This window comes from Halichoeres trimaculatus, unplaced genomic scaffold (assembly GCF_033239565.1).
Source record: "Halichoeres trimaculatus isolate MK-OKI-2021-1 unplaced genomic scaffold, fHalTri1.1 fHalTri1_scaffold_21, whole genome shotgun sequence".
Classification (NCBI taxonomy): Eukaryota; Metazoa; Chordata; class Actinopteri; order Labriformes; family Labridae; genus Halichoeres; species Halichoeres trimaculatus.
The window spans coordinates 23,547,965-23,569,147 of record NW_027437199.1 but is presented as its reverse complement, the minus strand read 5'-3'; positions in this window follow the sequence as shown (position 1 = coordinate 23,569,147).

The following is a 21,183-nucleotide window of genomic DNA, read 5'->3' as shown; positions in this document are numbered from 1 at the left end:
TTTCTTATTATTATCACTGTGGCAGCAGTGTAATCTAAAACCATGACTTCAGGAATGGAGACAGCTTTAAAGTGGTCTTCCTGCACAGTACTGTGCTTATCCATGTAATTGTTTGATTGATTGATTTCAGGATAACAATGTCACAATAGGTTAGTATCATCCTCAGGTTTGTGGTGCTTTCACAGTTTTCCGTCATGTGGTGGGTCGTTGACACCACTCTAAATAGTTGCGCCTGTATGCTTAGCTTATGGTTGGTAGCTCCGACTCAAAGCATTGGTTTGACAGAAAGTGCAAATCACGGAGGTCTTAAAGTGAAATGTGTCTTTCAAAAACCTCTGGTGACTTTATTTAATATTACTACTACTGCGCCAAAAAGCAAACACAAAACCCATGTGTTTTAAATTGCATTTTCTAATCTCTGACTCATTTTAACTTAATCTCACCTTTGTTTGTCCATTGGTTTTATTTATTTCTACAGTGATGTCTCTTTTTAAATGCATTTTTACCTGTAAAGTGACCTTGAGTGTCCAGAAGGGCATGTAAAAAATGTATTATCATTATAATTACTATTATTATTATTATTATTTGTTTTTTTTATTATTATTATTATTATTATTATTATTATTATTATTATTATTATTATTATTATTAGAAACATTATTATTATGATATAAGAGGACACTGCTTTGACTTATCTACTGTGTGCAGAAAGGAACAGAATACTGAAAAATACTGTAACAGCTTTTTTTTTTTTTTTTTTTTTCACCTTAATTGCATTACAATTAGTGCATTAAAATTTACAACCTCAATTTTCTGACCAGTAAGTTCATTGTCTTTTTCAGGAAAACAAGTTTATTTTCACTACTGACATCCTGGTCTTCAGCCTTTTTCTAGCTGCGCAAACAACAAGAACAACAACAATTACAACAAACATATTTGGACCTAATGTACAAGAGAAAAGGGAAGGAAAAAAGATAGTTTCTGCTATTTTACAAATCCATATCAAATCATCACATCTGAGGCTAATCACCCTTATGCACATACTGTACATTTTAATGCAATCCCCTGTTGTGATTGTCCCAATACTCAGCTATAAGGTTACTAAGCAGCTGATGGTTTGATGGAAAGCCCACTCCATTAGTAAACACAGTACTGTTAAAAACTGCTGCTTCTGTAATAGCTCTGCAGGATCCAAGCGGGAAAGGCCTGTGATGATAGGATTCTTGGCAAAAATGTGATTGCTGCAAATTTTGATTTAATCACAGACCTCAAAGTGGCAGCTCTGAGAAGAATAACATCACAGAAACAGTTGACAAAGAGGGGAAGAGAGTGAAAATGAAAGATAGAGACAGTAAGTCAAATAAAGCCAACTGAATGAAAGACAGAAAGAGTGAGAGAGAATGACGAAGAGTGGGAAAAGAACGATAAAAGGCCCTGCCTGAAAAGAGGGGTTCAGGAGATTGACCTGTGGGGCTTTAAATCAAATTGCAATGGTATTGTATTCCCTCCCATTTCCAGTACGGCGAGTAAGCTCCTTATTGATAGAGGGGAGATGAGACCACCCATACCTGAGGCTCATCCTGCTGTAACCGTGCAGGACGGGCACCGGGAGGAGGGAGAAATCGCACATCACATGTGAGGTCTTTTTTCTGTTTTGCAGCCAAAGCCAAAGCCAAATCCCCGGGGTGGGATCCCGCCTCGTCCACCAACTCAATAAAATAATTAGCTTTTGGATGGCCCGGCTGTTAATCAAGCCGCTTTAACATATGCAAAGGCGAAAAAGAGGACGAGGAAAAAAGATATTCATTTTTTTATCCACCTTTTCACTTGGCGAGCCGTGGCACTTTTATCTGTGAAAGTCGCTGATGTTAGTTTTTTTTTCCAGATTTCTATAAAACATACAGCACAGCCAGATTGCTTTTTAATTTTATGTTTAGTCTACAGGAAGCAAAATTATTGCTTCCCTGACTGGGGGGTGGGAGAATCAGCATGAATCTGTTTCGTTTCGAATAAATCTGTTAGGTGCTGGAGAGCTGCCGTGTCATGTGAAGATTTTGTTTAAATAAACTTGAGCTTTTCTCCCTCTTTCATAGATCCCTCATTGTGTTATTGTTAGCCGTAAATGAAACATCTGTTTGGCTGCAGCAATGCATACAAATGCCCCATCAATAACATGCTCAGAGCCTGGAGCAGAGTTTGTTAAGGCTGAAAACATGAGAAATAACAAGCAGGGGTCTCCAAACTCTTACCTTAACAGCTTTAAAGAGAGAAGATTCCATGCTAATGCAGAAAAATTGTGATCAGCAATGCGAAATGTGATAGAGTGCCGACTGACAACAAGTGCAAAGCCTCTTGTGTGTTGAGGCCTTTGCAATGTGCCACTGTTGGAAATGGCACTAAATTATGGAGCGCTAATTTAAGGCCTGACACGTTTCAGTGTCTAATTTTCTTATTGCTTCACTTTACAATCAGGAGGTAGCAGATATGTGTTTTACACTCAGCCCTTTGGGGGATTAATCAGTATTTTCACACCTACAGTACATAAAGGGCAATTTGGTTTCACCTTAGATATGCAAATATGCTTTTTCCTATACATGCCATTCTCAAGAATAGATTTAAGTGGAAGGCAAAAGGTCACAAAGACATTCCAGAAAGACTCCCGGTTCGTATTTCTTGCAGTTTCTCTTTCACAGGACTGACATGTCATAACACGATAAAGTAACAGTTTGGAAAAGAGAAGTTAAACCAACTGTTGGCCTGTAATTCCTTGTGGTCAAACACCCAACACCATCAAGAAGTGAGAACAGATCCAATAAAACCTCAAAAAAAAAAAAAAAAAAAAAAGACATTTTAAAGATGTAGCTGCCAAGAGAAGAAAACAAGTCAATGTGAAAGAGCTGAGAAACCACTCATAGAGATCTTATCTTTGAGAGAGAATCCATGAGAGCGCTCATAGATTTTTCTTTGCAGCCAGTACGAGCGAATACTGCAATGCTAAACAACAACAGCTTCGATACAGTCCACAAAAACAGAAGAAGACAAGCCGGCCCCCTCCTATTTTACTGCACTCTCCCCCAGCCCCCGTCCAAAGCTCACATCTCTAATGCATGAACCCGTCTCGAGGCATTGTGCAGGAATCCAGCATCAACCAACAAGGTGTTCCATAAAATATGGCGGCATGGCGTTCAAAGCCATGCTAAATGCACCTGACATGGGGGAGCCAGAGACAAGCGTGCAGCACATAAGAGGAGAGGCCGAGAGGAACTGCTGTAACTTTCTGATCCTAACACTTTCATTGTGGCTCTGGAGCCACGATACCTGACAGAGTGTGTGTGTGTGTGCGTGTGTGTGTGTGTGTGTGTGTGTGTGTGTGTGTGTGTGTGTGTGTGTGTGTGTGTGTGTGTGAGCCCTAGTGTGATTTAATGCACCGCTCACATTCCTCCCTGATTAGTCTGACCATCAATAACCTGCTCTGCTGGTTTGATTACACATCACTTAAGATCACATCTGATGCCAAAGAAGGAGGGTTTGGATCTCTGAGCCTCTTCGCTGACAGCTATAGGCGCACATCTGTCAATCAGCTGAGCTGTGCCTCTGATTAGGTAAACTTGTAATCTTATTTTTTTTTAAACTGCTGAGTTAAAAAAAGAATCATCCCAGACAGTGTGCACTGTTAGAGAAATTCCCTGTGTAAAACTCACTTTTTAATGTTTTCAAATAGAACTGTTCAAGCAAAGATAAAAAAAATTCTAAACAAAATAAAAAAGATCTACACAATCTCAACTTTATGCTAAACTAGGCTAAGTTGCTACTAGTTGGATCAGATGGTAGGGGAAGATGTTGGCCAAACCTGGCAGACCTAAATGAACAGTGAGGGTTTGCTGGCTGAGGACCTTGTCAGGATGGTCTTCAACTCACACCTCTGACAGAGCCTTCACTGTGTCCTGGGGGTGGCCAGGAACATAGAATTCTTATGGACCATGTTCAGTGGTGCCACTGCTGAGCCGGCTGCCTGGAGTTGCAGGCACAAGTCTGCTGGTGCTTGTCGCGGTGGTAATCCCAGAACCTGTTGGTGGACACCAAAGGTGGAGGGTGCCGTCAAGCTGAAGAAGGCGTCCAACAGGGCATGGTTGGCTTGTGGGACTCTAGAAGCAGCTGGTAGGTATTGGCAGCCCAAGCACTGTGCAGCTCTTGAGGTTACTGAGGCAAAAACCTGGGCACTAGAGAGGTGAGGCCATGGAAACAGATTTTCAGTTGGCTTCAAGATATTCAGGTAAACTGTCCGGCTGCTCAGGAAGGGAAAGCAGCCCTCTGTTTACACTGTTTACAGTGGGGATGAGGACTTGCTGACCTCAACTGAGCATATAGTCAGGAATAGGAAAGAATACCTTGAGTATCCCAGTCTGGCTGAAGTCGCTAAGCCAGTTAAAGAACTCCGCACAAGATCCGTCCTGAGTTCTTCAAGGCTCTAGATGTTGTAGGACCGTCTTGGCTAACGTGTCTCTGCAACATTGCATGGACATCAGGGACGGTGCCTCTGGATTGCAGTGATGCCGGTAACGCACAAGTAAAAAAAAAAAAAAATCTGCTTCTTCTTGCATCTCTGCGAGTGACAGGAGTCGTGTACTTGGCAAGTCACATTTTCAGCATGAGAGCAACTCACGGAAAGACGTACAAACAGGACACTACGCATACGTAAACAACAGTGGAAGGAGAAAGAGATGTGCGTTTTCTAGCTGGAAATACAGTCACTATTTTGAGATGGTGTCAGCTAAAGATGACAGTTTAAGGATCATTACACCCTATGCTGCCATTTTGCTTAAGATCCTTTACTGAAACATTTAGGAATCAGTTACAGAGACATTGGTGCACTGTGGCCATAAATGCTTGAAAAGTTGTTTGACTTTTACCTGGTGGAAAGTTGACTCCTGTTTTTCACTGTAACTCCCACTACTCCATAAGCTGAACCCTCCGTGGGACTCTATCATTAATGAGCATAGCAACATAGTGTAAGCTAGAACAAGGCAGTCAAGGCAGCAGGGGCGTACCTCGAGTTTTTAGTGTGGGGTGACCCGAGCAGGGTACAGAGGATTATGTGAGCAGACTCTGTAATAACATTTATTTTTGCTTATTTTTATGACAAATACAGGATCAACAGGCTATATCTTTAAGAAAAAAAATTAAACGGATAAAAACCAAACTAAACAAAAACAAAGCATTTGAAAAATATTGATAGAATAATAATAATTATATATATATATATATATATATATATATATATATATATATATATATATATATATAATGTAACTCAACAGTTCTTTAATGCACCAAAGTAGAACGTTAGAAAGGCACAATTGTACTTTTTTCGAAACTTCAGAAATATAGCTTTTATTTTGTGAAAAAGTGAAAAGGAAACACAGCTACAGAAAACAAAAACTTACAGGATAAAAAAAATGAGAGGTGAAAAAACATCAGTGTTATTAAAACAGAAACAAGGCATTTACAAAAGATGACAACTAACTGAAACTGTACTGTGAGTTTACAAAACTAACAAAAACTTAAATTTTGGAGAAAGTGTCTTAAGTTTCTTTCTCTTTTAATTTATCTCATACATAAGCTACCTATTTTGTTTTTCCACCATCTTTCAGTGGCCGAACAGAATAACACTGAGTGGCATATTGTATTCTTTGTGCTTGATGAACACACTTCTGAAAATGTGATGATTAGAGTTTTTATTACACTGTGCTCTTTCTTTTTTTTTTTATTCTTGCCTGACAACTTCCCCATATAAGAAAAGTGACTAGAACTAATAAAAAACTAAATGAGAAAACCATTTTAAATAATTACAACATTAAAACTAAAAATTAAAGGTCAAAGAGTCAAAAAGTTTTTGAAAAAAGTTCAAAAAACAAACAAACAAACAAACCAATAAAAAAAACTAAAATGCCAAACTGTAATAACCCTGGTGAATGCTTGAGGAACTGCAGCTTTTCTCCCTTCAGTGTAGGCTTCATATTTTCAGACTGGAGGTTGCTGCTTGGTCATCACCCCACCAACAAAATATGAGAGAGACATCTGTAAGGACTTGGTCTGTTTTCATCAGCTGGAACAACCACATTAGTCTGAAATATTCTCAAAATGACTATTTTATTACTGCAACATCATCTACTCTGGCCTCTGTATCATGTTACAGCTCATAGTTTGGTCTTTGGATATTTTATCCACATTATGGTATCACCACACAGAGTCTTTGCTGACTCTGTGGACGAAACATTGATTGCAAACTTCAAGGAAAAGAAAACTTCACTTTAACACACTTGAAAAGGGAAAGGTAAAGATTTATCTGAGGGGTTTAGTTTTATTTTACAGAGTTCTGTACACGACTAAACAATATTTTATGCTAGCTTAAGCTAACTACACTAGGACTGTGTCCTACAGTTTAAAGATGACCATCTTTCCTTTTTTAAACATTAAGAAACAGATGTTAAAAAAAGGTCCAGGATTTAAAAATTTTCATTATTCCATTTTTTTTCAAACTCAGCTAGTTTGTATGGAATTGAGAGTCTGCCTCTGTGTTTGTGTGTGCGTGTGTGTGTGTGTGTGTGTGTGTGTGTGTGTGTGTGTGTGTGTGTGTGTGTGTGTGTGTGTGTGTGAGTGGGTTGCAGAGGTAGACAGGAGACAAGAGACAGCTCGAGCAGGGGAGATTGAGCACAGCGGACTGTGTGGCCAATGATGTCTGCAGATCATCATGTATCATAATTACCCACAGCAGAAATTAGAGTGGGGATGTTGAAATTTCCATCATGTCTGTTTTCTTTGGGCCCCGCGCACCTAATCACCTCCAACGGAATGCGGCTGTCAATCATTGCAAGACTCCTGTCCTCAATCCATAATTCTGGGGTCCCTCGGGTGGCGCTGCCTGCTGGACCAAGCTAATGCGCACGCACACACACTCATGCAGGCATGCATGCACACACACATACACATTTACGCACACACAGCTTCATGCACACAAAGGTATGCACAACTCCATGTATTCCCTGACAAACACACATGCACAGCACACACACTCTGTAAGATTAGCGCTGAAGAAAAGGCTGAAGCCAAGCAGCCAAATGAAATAAATAAGTAGACAAATAAATAAATAAAACACAATCTGGTGTTCTCATAAATTTTAGATGACAGGCTGGTATTGATTGGGGTGTGTTTGAAACTAAACAAGTTGTATCCATGGCCCAGAGCACTGAACATGCACTCTGTAATAATTATTTATGATATATTTGGAGAAGGGCCCAGTGATGTTTTGGCATAATAAGCCGGAGCAGACTTCAGACTGTAATCACCTGGGCTACAGTTCACTGCAGAACACTCTGACTGGACACAATCCTGTTCTGTGAAATAGAACTCAGATTTTTTCACAGGAGCTGAATGAAGAAAAATGAAAATGTACCTCTGTGGGAGGTTTCTGGCTTTTGACATTTCACTGAGGACAAGGTGGGGACTTGATTAGAATGACATGACGTGATGTCTCATCCATATCAAGGATACTACCACCTTTATTTTTGCTCAGGCAGTCATTCTGACTGTGTGTATATGACTATACACTCACCTGTCACTTTATTATGTGCACCTGTTAAACCACTTATTAACACAAATCAACCATTTACATGACTGCAAGTCTGAAGCATTCAGTCGTGTAGACATGATGACTTTAAACTTTGGACAGTATATGGTTGCTGGTCTGAGCATTTGAAAAAACACTGTCTGCTGGGATTTTCACCCACAACCCTCTATAGGGTTTACAGAGAATGAGCATTCATTCACACAGGCTCACCAAACCTGGATCATAGAAGACTGAAAAATGTTGCCTGCTCTGATGAGTCTGGATTTCTTCTACTGCTTTCAGGATGAAATATTCAATCGTAAACATAGGACGTATTCAGACCTGGACTGTTTGGTCCACTTTAAACAGACCAGGGTTCGTTTCCCACGCTAGTGCGGACTTTTCATGCGGGTGTGAATAGACACAAACGAACCCTGGTGCGGACCAAACAACCGAACCGAGACCCACTTTTTGAGGTGGTCTCGGTCCGCTTCCAAACGAACTCTGGTGCGGTTCGAGGTTCTCCAGTGCAGGTCTGAATACAAACCAAGGTCCATCCAAACTAACTACAGGATACATGCGCCTTTTGGGCCTATAAAGCCACCGTAACCTAACCGTCTTTGGTTCATACCTGATCCTCCGTCTTCTGTTTAGCCACACTGTTATTAGCGTGTTGTGGGTCAGGACACGCAGAGCATAGCGTCTCCTTGCTGCGCGCATTCGTCTTCACTGTTCCTAAATTAGAAACAATGTTGTTGAGCCTGCTTTGAAGGAGCTGCTCTTGAAACTGAAAATGATTTTGCACAAATACACATTTACCTCCATTTCCTGGTCTGTATTCTGTGTGCTGCCCTTTGTCAGTGCTGTCGAATGAGAGCACTGATCGTCACACACGTGGATGTGTTTACATAATATAGTCCACTTGCAAAAAGTACAATCTGAATACAAACTGCACCAAATGAAAAAAATAAAGTCCACTTTTTATCCGGACCAAACAAGTGGACCAAAGGACTTTTCTGGTCTGAATACAGCCATAGTTTTGATTTTGGATGGCACTTTGGGACTCCAACCTTGGAAACCACTGGCTCCGCTGAAGAGGTGTGCTCACCTCTGGTTCTGTGTTCGATGGTTTATTATTTGCTTACACTTTGTAATGTATTGAAACAAACTGCTAAAACAGTTTGTTTTGCTGGTAAAAGGCAGAATGTCTAAGATGAGGTATGAAGAAAAAGAATAAAGAAGAATGACAGATGACAGGTGTTTGATCACCTTTTATAGTCCAACCATGGTTGTTAGGTTAAGTTTGATACAGCAAGCCTGGTAAGGAGATGCAATTTCTCATTTAAATCAGCAAAATGTCCTGATTTCACTTTGTGTGTGTGTGTGTGTGAGTGAGAGAGAGAGAGAGTGTGTGTGTTTGTGTGATGATAAGCCCCAAGAAGATGAGATGGGGACCTGTGAATGACAGGTGATGCACTTCACATTTAACAAGCTTACACTCCAGTGTGTCCGTACATACAAACAGGAGGTAAGTAGCCTGGAAATCAATGGGCTCTAACCTCTTCCTGCCTAGCCTACACTACTTCACGTCTGGCTAACACACACCCCGACACTACTAATCCATGTTTAATATCAGGGAACTGTGGCACCTGAGTCGGAGGAGGAGGGGCTGAAAACACGCTGCAGCCTCAGATTTCCAATCTGGAACAGATAAAGAATTGAAGAGTAATGTAAGACTAATCAGAAGCTGTTGTTTACAGAGCTGTGACCTCTGACTCCATGTGTGACAATTTTTCCTCATGAGGCTTTGGTGTGTGTGTGAATGCTTGTGTACACGCATGTCTGTGTAGATCACAGTCACTATTTCTTTTTTGGCTCCATCTGTCGACCGCTTCCCTCCTCCAAACACTCTCACATTTATTTGCACACATCTGGTTACAGAGCGGATCCCCATCTGCTTTTAGCACTAAAGTCACCTCCAGGTCATCCTCTCTGTTTGACATATTAAAATTTCTCTAGACAACTTTTGGATTCCTCTTCCTCTCAAATCCAACACAACAGACGATGTTTTCCACATGTGGAGTGTCTCATTAGACTGATCCTCATCCGTAACATCTGAGAATAGGATTGGAATTTATCATAAGCTTTAAAACATGTGTGCTGTTATTTCAACAGGTCACTTTCCTGGTGTTTTTCAACAAAAAAAAAGGAAAAGGAAAACAAACCTGAAAGTATTTGGGGTGCAATATTTAATGTAGCCAAAGACAAAGAATCAGTGTAATGGTGTTATTTCAATCTGAGAGACGCCAATTTTAAAGCTATGGTTTACGATTTGAAAGCTTGGTAATTATTTATAACATAGTTTATGAGGCAGTTATGGTCTGATCTACACAATATAAAAGCAAAAAGAATAAAAAATCCATTCAGTACATCAGCTGCAAAATAGCATAATAACTGACCAATCCGAACCGTCGTTCCTCTCATTTGGGGTTTGTCGAGAGTCCATCCAATCTCCTGCTCCGCACCGTCCTGCCCATAGTCCTGCCTCATCCTTCCCCACTACCTCTCTCACGTCAGCTAGCTGCTCACATACTGAAGCTCTCTCTCTCTCTCACACACACACACACACACACACACACACACACACACACACACACACACACACACACAGAGGCAAGTCAGGCTCACACTAGAATCCCACAATAAATCTGTGGGGGGAAGCCACAGAGTTCAGCACCGCAACACCAAGGATCAAAGACTTCTTTGACTTCACAGTTGTGTGTGTGTGTGTGTGTGTGTGTGTGTGTGTGTGTGTGTGTGTGTGTGAGGCTGCATCACGCGGTGAGGTAGTGCTCTCCTGTGTGTGTTATCTGTGATGCTGGACAAGACTTCTGCAGCGAACAGACTTCTCTGAACAGACGTATTGTCGAGAAGAGTTAAGTCAAACTCCCAGTGTCTGAAGTTGACACAACATATCTCACTTTTACCTTCAGTGTTGTTGTGTTTGCCTCATCCTTCCTCGCCTGCACAAACCAAAGCGCTGAAACTATTTACCTCAGCTGAAAATACTGGTGAGATTTCCTTCATTATCAATTAGTGCTTGTCATTCTCGGAAACTCAGGATTTCCAACACGTAGCATGTACATGTGTATCACAGGTATGAAGGAGAAAAAAGATCCTAAAATGTTTTATAGCAGATAGAAGGAGGAAGAGGAGAATTATATCCCTCTGCCTCCTCTGGTTTTAATTGCAATGTGCAAAAGGCTGAGCATCATGACAGTGTTGGAGGAAACAGGGTGTCAGAGAGGTGGCAGAGGGGGCGCAGAAGGGATGATGAGCAGGCAGCAGAGGGGTAGAGAGTTGAGAGGTAGGGGGATGGACCTAGGGTTCGTGTGTGTGTGTGTGTGTGTGTGTGTGTGTGTGTGTGTGTGTGTGTGTGTGTGTGTGTGTGTAGAGGTGACAGACAGGAGAGTGAGTCCCTAAGGTGCTCTCTGAGGAGCAATAGATAAAGATTCTCTGGGGAAATTTCTCTCATTAGTTGTCGGACACAGCTCAGTAATTCAGCCGTGTCGGGTTACCGGTTTGTCATGAGACAAAAAATAAAAATAAATAAATAAATCACATAATTGCACACCGGCATCTCCCTGCTGCCTTTGTATATGGCATAAAAAACATGACTTTAAACTTGAGGTGTTTCAATATCAACATTAATACCAGCATATGGACAGTCAACATTTCATGATTAAAACATTTGACTTCTGACACCCCTAAATTTCTGTATGTATTCTTGTTGCTTGCAGTTTCTGATCTCAAGTCAGCCATGGAATTTTCTTGGAAGAAAAAAAAATAATAATAAAAATAAAAACTAAAAGACAAATAGCCTTACTACACTATGTCTGTGTAGTCTGCTTCCATTGGCTTTATGTAATGTTTTAAAATTCATAATGAAATAGTTTGTAATTGGTTTACTGGACAGAAACTTTATCATGGCCTCCAAAAGTTTACCATCCAACAGAGTACTAACTTACTGTTCATATTTTGTAAACTCTATGCTTTATTATTTGTAATATATAGGAAGCAAACCCAGTTGATAGATAATTAAAATCTGCAGCAGAGTGAGCAGACCGTAAGAGCCAAATGAAATAAATAAAAAATATTTGAGTACCTCCATACATTTATCAGATAATTTCAGCCTTTTAGTGTCACAAGTTCAATCACATCCTTAAAACTGTGAATTTTAATCCTTTAAAAATAATTTTAAGCTATGATTATTTATACCCATGAATTCCACCCACTTTTTTTATATAACTTTTGAATTAATTGGCACTGAGTCTTCAAATTTAAAAGATCATTTTCTTAAAATGGGTACTATTGGATGTTACAACCTTTAGCTAGATACAAAAAAAATCAATTCAAATAAACTGGGCACCTCTGATGCCAGAACACCAACATGCCATACAGTAACACCAGTAATGCACTTTAATACCAGTGACACATTGTGAAGGAAATAGCAGAACAGAAGACATTTAAAACAGTTATTATCAATTCTACATGTGCTTCAACCTAAAAGCTTTCACATTTTAAAACCTGTTTCTAAAAACATTGTTCTTGGAACTAAGCATCTCAGAGAGGCTTTCTTGAACAACATCACCCCCTTGGACGACATCAACTTGGCTTCCAGCACCACTTTCTGGAACCTGGGAGTTCTTTTTGATCACAACCTGTCCTTTAAAGGGATAGTTCAGTTTTTTTGAAGTGGGGTTGTATGAGCTCTATGTGACCACTAAGGACATTAGATACAGTAGAAAGTTGTCTCCCCTCCCTCAGTAAGACACACACTGTAATTGATGGTGACGAGGAAATAGGCGCTAACAGGGAAATACCGGACCAAATTCAAAGGCTATTTTCTCTGCCCAGTGTCCGTGGATGTTTCCTCTGTATTCCTTTCAGTCGCCATCTGTTGCAGCTCTTCTTCTGTGTACTCCAGTTCATACAGGTATCCTTCCAAAGTGAATTAAACTTCATCGTCGCTGTCATAGTCACTCATTTTGAATTTCCCACGCTGCCTCACAATCCTCAGAGTACAAACAAAAGAATTACAATACTTGATCAAACTTACACGAAGCTACAACCGGCGCCCGAAGCATAGCTTGTTTACATTCCCTACAGCTGACAGGAGGAGGGGGGACGGAGCACACGGAACACTAGCGCTGCGCGTAAGGACACACGACCAGTTAGTTAGGTCCGGATAAATGTTTATATTTCCGAAGACTTAATGCACTTACATCTGTAACCAGATGTGTGCCAATAAATGTGAGAGTGTTTGGAGGAGGGAAGCGGTCGACAGATGGAGCCAAAATATTTTATGTAGCGCACTCTTAAACTGTAGTATTATTTTTTGATTTTAGTTCTTGTAGGCAGAGAAAATAGCCTTTGAATCTGGTATGGTATTTCCCTGTTAGCGCCTATTTCCTCGTCACCATCGATTACAGTTTGTGTCTTACTGAGGGAGAGGAGACAACTTTCTACTGTATCTAATGTCCTTAGTGGTCACATAGAGCTCATACAACCCCACTTTAAAAAAACTGAACTGTTCCTTTGATTTTGTTCTGTATTATCCATCTAGGTCTTTGCGTTCTCAACATGCAGGTCTGCTTGTTGTACCTAGGGTCTCCGAAAGTACTATGGGAGGTCGAGCCTTTAGTTATCAGGCTCCTCTTCTTTGGAATAACTTACTGGTTGAGGTATGGGGGGCAGACTCAACCTTTCAGAGTAGACCTAAAACTTTCCTTTTTGATAAAGCTTACAGTTAGAGCTGGATCGGGTCTGAACCAGCTCTTAGTCATGCTGCAATAGGTTAAGACTGCTTGGGGAAAACCGACACACATGGCTCCTGTTTCCCACTCTTTATCTGTCAGTCTAACCTCTAGTCTAAATGTCCTTTTAAGTTACTGACCATACACCTCTCTGAGAGGCTCTGAGTTTGTCTTGTAGGTTCCTCTGGGACCCTCTAACACCCCCCCCCCCCCCCCCCCCCCCCCCCACCACTGTTTAAAATGATTGTCGAGAGATGCGCTTGCGGTGATCATACATCATGGATCACACCTGATGTTTGCGTGCTTGTGCTAGTGCATGAAATAATCCATGCCCACCTCTCCGGAGCGTGCCAAAACAGAAAAGTGAATCATGCTCAAGCTTGTGGGTGCACTGGCCATTCAAAACGTGCTTTAGGGCTGAAGCGTGCTTAAGCACAGCACGGTTTGCCAGTGTGACTGCGTCCTAAGAGTGTAGCTTATCATGAAACTCCAGTGATAAGTCTCCTTTAATGATTTAAATGAGGTTCCTCTCTCAGAGTGAAGTATTTTAACTGGTTTGGCATCCTGGCTTTCTTTGGGGAGATAAATACGTTATCTGTCAGCACACTGTTCTGTTTACAGGTTCAGCAGAATGAGAACAATCAATTCAAAGTGAGGAAACACAAAAGGAAGAGCTCTGATGTTGACACCAGAGATATAGCCCCAGTAAGAAAACACACCCGGTCTAACTGGGGAACATATTAATCTTGCCACCAACACAGTCTGCAGTTATCTCCTCTGTACAAGAGCTTCTCCCATGAACAAAAGGAGCTCTTCCTCAACAGCGTTGCAAGTTTTGGACGTTTTTATTACACTGTTAGTGGCATCAATTTTGTGCAACAAAAGGAGCTGCGGCACTTGTGTGTCACCTCTGAGACAAAGCCAAACCAAGACAAATGAATTCATAGGCTCGGGGTTGTTTCAAATGTTGGAGGGGGGCATCTATTCTTCTTGACACAACAGTACAGATACAACGAATGTGCCCTTTCAGAGACAGAGACACAGGGCGAGCTGTGACAGTTGGAGGGGGGCAACCAAACGTATGAGGAAATCTCAATCTTCATCTCTAGATCATTATATTTTCAGCCTCGTAATCAATAATCACAGACGCCTGCCTGCCTCTTCCCTCCCTCCCTCCCTCTCTTCCTGAATTGATGAATAATAGAAACATCATGAAATTCATTTTGGGTATCATATTTCTAGACCTGCGTGGACCATAATTCTGAGAATAGATGCTGCTTACTCTTGGCCTTTGTCTCCCTCTTCTGCATCCTGTAACTCTCTGTCCGTCTGCATGCCTAAGTGAGGAGAGCCAGGCCTTGTTTTACTCTTTGTTGGACGGAAATGGAAGTCTGTTTCACTCTATAATTGCTCCACTGTGTCTGCATCATCTTTACAGACGAAAGACAAGTAACGATAGAGCAAGCATGAGAGGCCTGCTTGCCCTCTGCTACACGATAAACCCCTACAGTCCATTATACCTGACGCTCCTCATCTCACTCATTATCCTCGAGGGTTAAAGGTCAAACCCAAGCCTTCCCAGATGGTCATTTAACTCTTCTTAACACAACACAGAATGCAGATGGCATCGCTGTTGCGTAAAAAAGGTTATGTGCAGCACAACCTGGAGAAGTCTCTGAAGGCTTGCTCATTGCATATTTTTTTTTAAAAAACGAAGAGAAATAAGCGCTGCAGTTGGAGCGACTGCTGGGAGAATAACAGTTCAGCCTTTGTGGTGACCTTGGATATATCCTGGGCAGGTGCTGTTTTAATACAAACGCAGCGCTCACTTTATGGATGCCTTTGTATTATTAATATTGTGAGAAATGAGAGGGGAGAGGTGAGGGACCGCAGGCTGGGTTTATGGATACTGAAGCGCCCTGCATCGTGGTCCGGCCGTGGGAGCTGAGAAAGAAGCAAACTGATTCCCAAACCACGTAAACCTGCCTGAGTGAATCCTGAATAACAGAGGGACTGTTCTGAGCTCAAGGCTGCACACCAACAACATCAGCCTTTACAAAGGTTGATTTTAAAGATCCATCCTTTAGGATTAACATCATGCCACTAATCCTTCACATCCTCTCTTCAAAGACTACTGCATAGTTTCCAAATGCAATGAAACTGAAGTTTCCTGTACAAGAAAAACTGGATGTTTAGACTAAACGAGTGCCAGTTTTCAAATCTCCAAATATTGTGAGCTCTTTATTGCTGAAATAATGAGGTCTTGTAACTGATTTAAAACACTTTAAAGAGGTAGACCTTAAACACCAAGGTCCATAGCTCCGCCCCCCAACTAGATTCCAGAGGGCTGTCTAGTCAGAGTCAGGGGGTTTGTGGAGCGGACAGCCTTAAAGGATAAGTTCGGTTATTACAGCTTTTACATTGTTTATAGAATGAAGTAGAACAAAATACTCACCCAGAAGGTTTTCCTGATCCAAGCAGTGCTTCGGGAGATATTTAGATCCAAAATCATGCAGCGGACGTCCGTATATTGGGATCCATCGGGGCAGAGACAGCACCGCTCCTAAAACTGCATTAATCGTCCAAAAACTCATGTTTTTCACCAATATTCCATCATGGTCCGCTTCGGGTTAGTCCTCTGCTGCAGTCTGTGTCACTCCAGACAGCGCTGTGTGGCTGTACTGACCTCTGAGCTGACAAAGACTTTATTTACGTTTGCCCCTCCGCGCATGCGCAGTACTTTCTGGAGAGCTGACTCCACTTCCTTTCTTTGAGGGGCAAACAAAGTTTTCGTCAGTTCAGAGGTCATTACAGCCACACAGCGCTGTCTGGAGGGACACAGACTGCAGAGAGAGGACTAACCCGAAGCGGACCATGATGGAATATTGGTGAAAAACGTGAATTTTTGGACGATTAATGCAGTTTTAGGAGCGGCGCTGTCTATGCCCTGATAGATCCCATTATACAGACGTCCGCTGCACGATTTTGGATCTAAATATCTCCCGAAGCACTGCTTGGATCAGAAAAGCCTTCTGGGTGAGTATTTTGTTCTATATCATTCTATAAACAATGTAAGAGCTGTATGAACCGAACTTATCCTTTAAGGCTCTCCGCTCCACAAACCCCTTGACTCTGACTGGACAGCCCTCTGGAGTCTAGTTGGGGGGCGGAGCTATGGGCCTTACTATAAACAATATAAGAGCTGTATTAACCGAACTTATCCTTTAAAGAGACAGCAGCTTAAACAAAGTGTTTCAAACAGAGGCTGAAATAAGGGTTTACTTAAACAGTTTGGAGAGAAAAATAGGTTGTTTTTGTTTCTGAGCTCTGAATCATGTAAATATACAACATAGGCACCAGAGGAACAAAACAAAGACTAAAATAAAATAAAATAAAATAAAAATTACCTTGTCTCCACTGGACCTCGAAAATTGTCAAAAATGTGTAAAAAATGCCATATTACCATCCAACAGGCTAATTTCCTGTGAAGTTTGGGTATAGCTGCAAACAGCTGTTTTGTAATCTATAGCACAACTGCTCAGACATAACTTTGGCTTCATTTCTCTTCAATGGGAGGTGATGAAGTTATGCTGTCCATTTGTATAAATCTTGATCGTATACATCAAAACAGCACATATCATATGCCTCAGTGAGAAAAGTATATCCTGGAGGTAGTTAAGTTATTTAGTTAAATCAGACAAATGTTGCTACTTCTGTTGCTTCTGCTTTGTATTTGTGAGTCTCAGGTTATGTTAATTTGACCAAATGCACATTCATTTTGGAATAACCTGCTACTGCCAGCAAAAACCACTGATCATCAGGCACTGTGCCTGAAGCCATCTCTCCAAAAAGCCATAAAACAGAATTATTACACCCCAAGTAACTTGGGTTGGAGTCACTCATGCACATTGCAAATTGCCAAAAATCATAAAACTTTGACCTCCAGCCACTGATGTGCAGTTTAACAAAACCTCAGGATTGTAAAACGTTTCAATCATGGAGGCTTTTTGGAGGCACTGACCAAGTATGGAAGGGTTAGATGCAACTTCCAAGTGGAGTTTGTCCCAGTATGGACCTGGTAAACTGCCAGAAAATGTCAAAGTGTCTGACTGCCTTTAGAGTTTCAGGTATGGATGCAGAGGATGTATGTCTTGTATAAATCATTTTGAGGTTTCCTGTTGTTGCCAGAAATCACACCAATGTTCTCAGAGCATTGTGCCTAACCCCTGCACTCCAATAAGCCACAAAATAAAGCTATAACACTTGAGAAGATGGGCTGGAGTCACTCGTGCTCTGCCGTTAGTCATGCCTCTGTGTGTGAAGGCACGATGATCAACTGATTGTCTTCAGGCACAGCCGCTCAAGCCAAGCAGAAGCAGCTTATAAAACACTTTTAACCATAGACTGTATATAGAGTGGACAGCGTGGCTCCGCCATTTATCATTGTACGGTTTTGAAGCCAAAATACGCCCGTCACAGGCGCCACCATTGTAGCAGTTTGCAGCTAGAGTCTGCGCAGTAGAGACGATGAGGGATTCTGGGAGAATCTGAGTGGAGCTGGGTGACAAAAATGATATTTTTTTTTTCTTTCGAGAGTCTGATCACTTCTTGACTCTACCTCCCGACATATTTTACAATCCCTGAAAAAAATACATGAGAATGGCATCTGTCAATCATTGTTAAACGTTAAGTACAACCTTGTTTTTAACCTTGTATAACTAATGAAAACAAACTTTTTAGAAAAAAAAGAGGACTTGGATACAAGACAGCCAAATGACATCTTCAAATCACCACAACAATCGGACATGAGAAACATTTCTACATGGTGTAGTAATTTTTAAAGTTTGACCACAGTCCATCTGAAATGACTGGAAAGCCAGATTTTTTTAACCTATACTGCAGCCAGTCACCAGGGGGAGCAGTTTTTAGTGGAGACCTCACTTTGAGCCGTGCAAGCTGGTGTCCATTTTTCTTTTTAGTCTATGCTTTTAACCAAACCTCAGGACAAACTGGATAGAGGATAATGCGTGTCTGTTTCAGAAATTGTCTACTTTTTGTGTCTGTAGATATGTGACTGTTTCCAGGCCAGCCTCAGAAAAAAAGAGCTCCAAAGTGGGACAATCATAGACCAACACAACAACTTGGTGCAGAAGTCGGCACAAAGTCGCCGCTGTATTACAAGTGAACAACAAATTCATCTTCTCATTGGTTACAGTGAGAGCATTCATCACTGAAAGGGTGATTTTGACCCACATAACAAACCCGAGACAAAGTACACAAAGAGTGGATATTGTGCGTTTGTCGTGTGTGGAAAGACACACAAGAGAGCTGCGAGCGAGAGACAAAGATACACTACAGTGAGAGATTATGACTTCTCCCTTCATTTAAATCTGTGCTCAAGTTGAATAAAAGCTATTTATAGAATGGGCTTTGGAGCTGCTCTGAGAATTATGTAAATTCAAATAACATATTCTTTATATCAGAGGGAAAATAATGAAGGCCCTATAATGTGTTCCTCGTAACAATGAGCGAGTTTGAGGAAATTTTCTCCAGACCCTGATCTTGCAGAACAATGCCTTGTTCACGGACAATTAAAACAAAGAGCAATGGGGTTCTGCTGGGACGCAGCAATGAGCATAAATGTCCTTTATGGCGCGTGCAAATTGTCCTCTTTTTATGATGGTTGAGCGGGCTTGACCTTAAAGAAGAAGAATCATACAAACGCCCCTCGTCATCTCTCTTATGTCTTTTCATGTGCTGCGTCTTCTTGCACCCACGTTTCATTTTGCCTTACCATCTAGATTTTTGCTCACACTTTTCACTTCTACCTGTTTAAACTCTACATGAGAGCCGGTGGAGTAAAACACTATCAGGGTCTTTCATCTTCTGCCTGCTTTGCTCTCTCACTTTGCACTTCTCTCACTTTTTACTGAAACAAGCCTTGATTCAGAGCACTTATTCTACATGCTACCAAGAGAATCAACAAAAAAATCTGTGAGGGCTATAAAATCAAAACTGCTTTCACCGAGATTGTTACAAAAACTGACAGACAGTATCATTCCAGAATGAGCGAAGACTGATTACAAGAGTGCAAGGTCTCCTGTTGATTATTTATTATGACTTTAAGGCTGTATTCAGACCAGAAAAGTCCAGACTTTATTTTTTTTGTTTGGTGCGGTTCGTATTCAGATTGTACTTTTTGCAAGTGGACTATATTCTGTAAACACATCCACGTGTGTGACGATCAGTGCTCTCATTGGACAGCACTGACAAAGGCGGCACACAGAATACAGACCCGGAAATGGAGGTAAACATGTGTTTGTGCTCTTGTTAGAGCTGCTAAATCATTTTCAGTTTCAAGAGCAGCTCCTTCAAAGCAGCTTAACAACACCGTTTACAATTTTGGAACAGCGAAGACGAATGCGCACAGCAAGGAGACGCTATGCTCTGCGTGTCCTGACCCACAACATGCCAGCAACACCGTGGCAAAACAGAAGACAGAGGATCAGGTATGAACCAAAGACAGTTAGGCTACGGTGGCTTTATAGGCCCAAAAGGCGCATGTATCCTTTAGTTAGTCCGGATGGACCTTGGTTTGTATTTAGACCTGCACCGAGACCACCTCAAAAAGTGGGTCTTGGTCCGTTGTTTGGTCCGCAACAGGGTTCATTTGTGTCTATTCACACCTGCATGAAAAGTCTGCACAAGCGTGGGAAACGAACCCTGGTCCGTTTAAATGGTCCGTCAAACAGCACATCTTATGGGGCACAGATGGCCAAGCGGTCTAGGTTGTGCCCCACGAGGTCACCCTTGGGCAGCTGGCCTGGAATTGAATCCAGCTTGAACCCTGTTTTATCATATATATATATATATATATATATATATATATATATATATATATATATATATATATATATTCCATCTTAGTTGTTTCACCACTTAGCTTTCATTAGCAGCTCTCTCTTGCTCTTTTAATGTTCTCGATGTGTAACAGAGCTGGACCGCAGATGCATGTGGTGAACTCAATCCATAATTTTGAGTTTATACCAATAAAAGCATTCCTGCAGGTGAACTTTATGTAAAGCCAATGCAAAGATGCAAGTGCAAGCAAATTCTTTGTTGGGTGGCGTGAGTTTTACATGCAAATCTAAGCACATCTGTGTTCAGTTCTCTACTCAAATCCTCAAACATCTGACTCAGTAGTTTTAGTGGCTCTTCTGCATAGTGTAACAAACCACCAACTTTTCATACATATGCAGAAAAACTCTTGAACTTTTTAAGGGCTGTGATCTTTACATAAAGGTAAGTTAACCGTTTCTATATGATCATAACTGCATAAATTAACTAAGCAGGAGTCTGTATATGACATATAACTGTACCCACAATTAAAAGAGATATGACAGCAGTGCCTTTATTTTTTTGGCCCCTGAACTCAACATTTAAAGAACAATTTATGTGTTGAGCAAATTGAAACCTCCAGGGGTTGTAAAACACTGTGTTGTATTGCTCCTGTGCTTTCATGGTATGTCCAGAGTCATTTTCAGGAGGTAATAATGATTTGCATTCACTGTAGAAAAACACATTCATTATCCACATTCAATGGGCGCTAATTACAAATGCTCTAATGAGAAAACCTTTTGACATTTAAGATAAGGCAAACAGTGTGAAGGCAATATGAGAGCCCTAAAGTTTTCGTTTTAATGAGTGTTTACTCTGTGCCGGCCTGATGAATGTATGCTTCAGCATCTGTGTGTTTAGCGG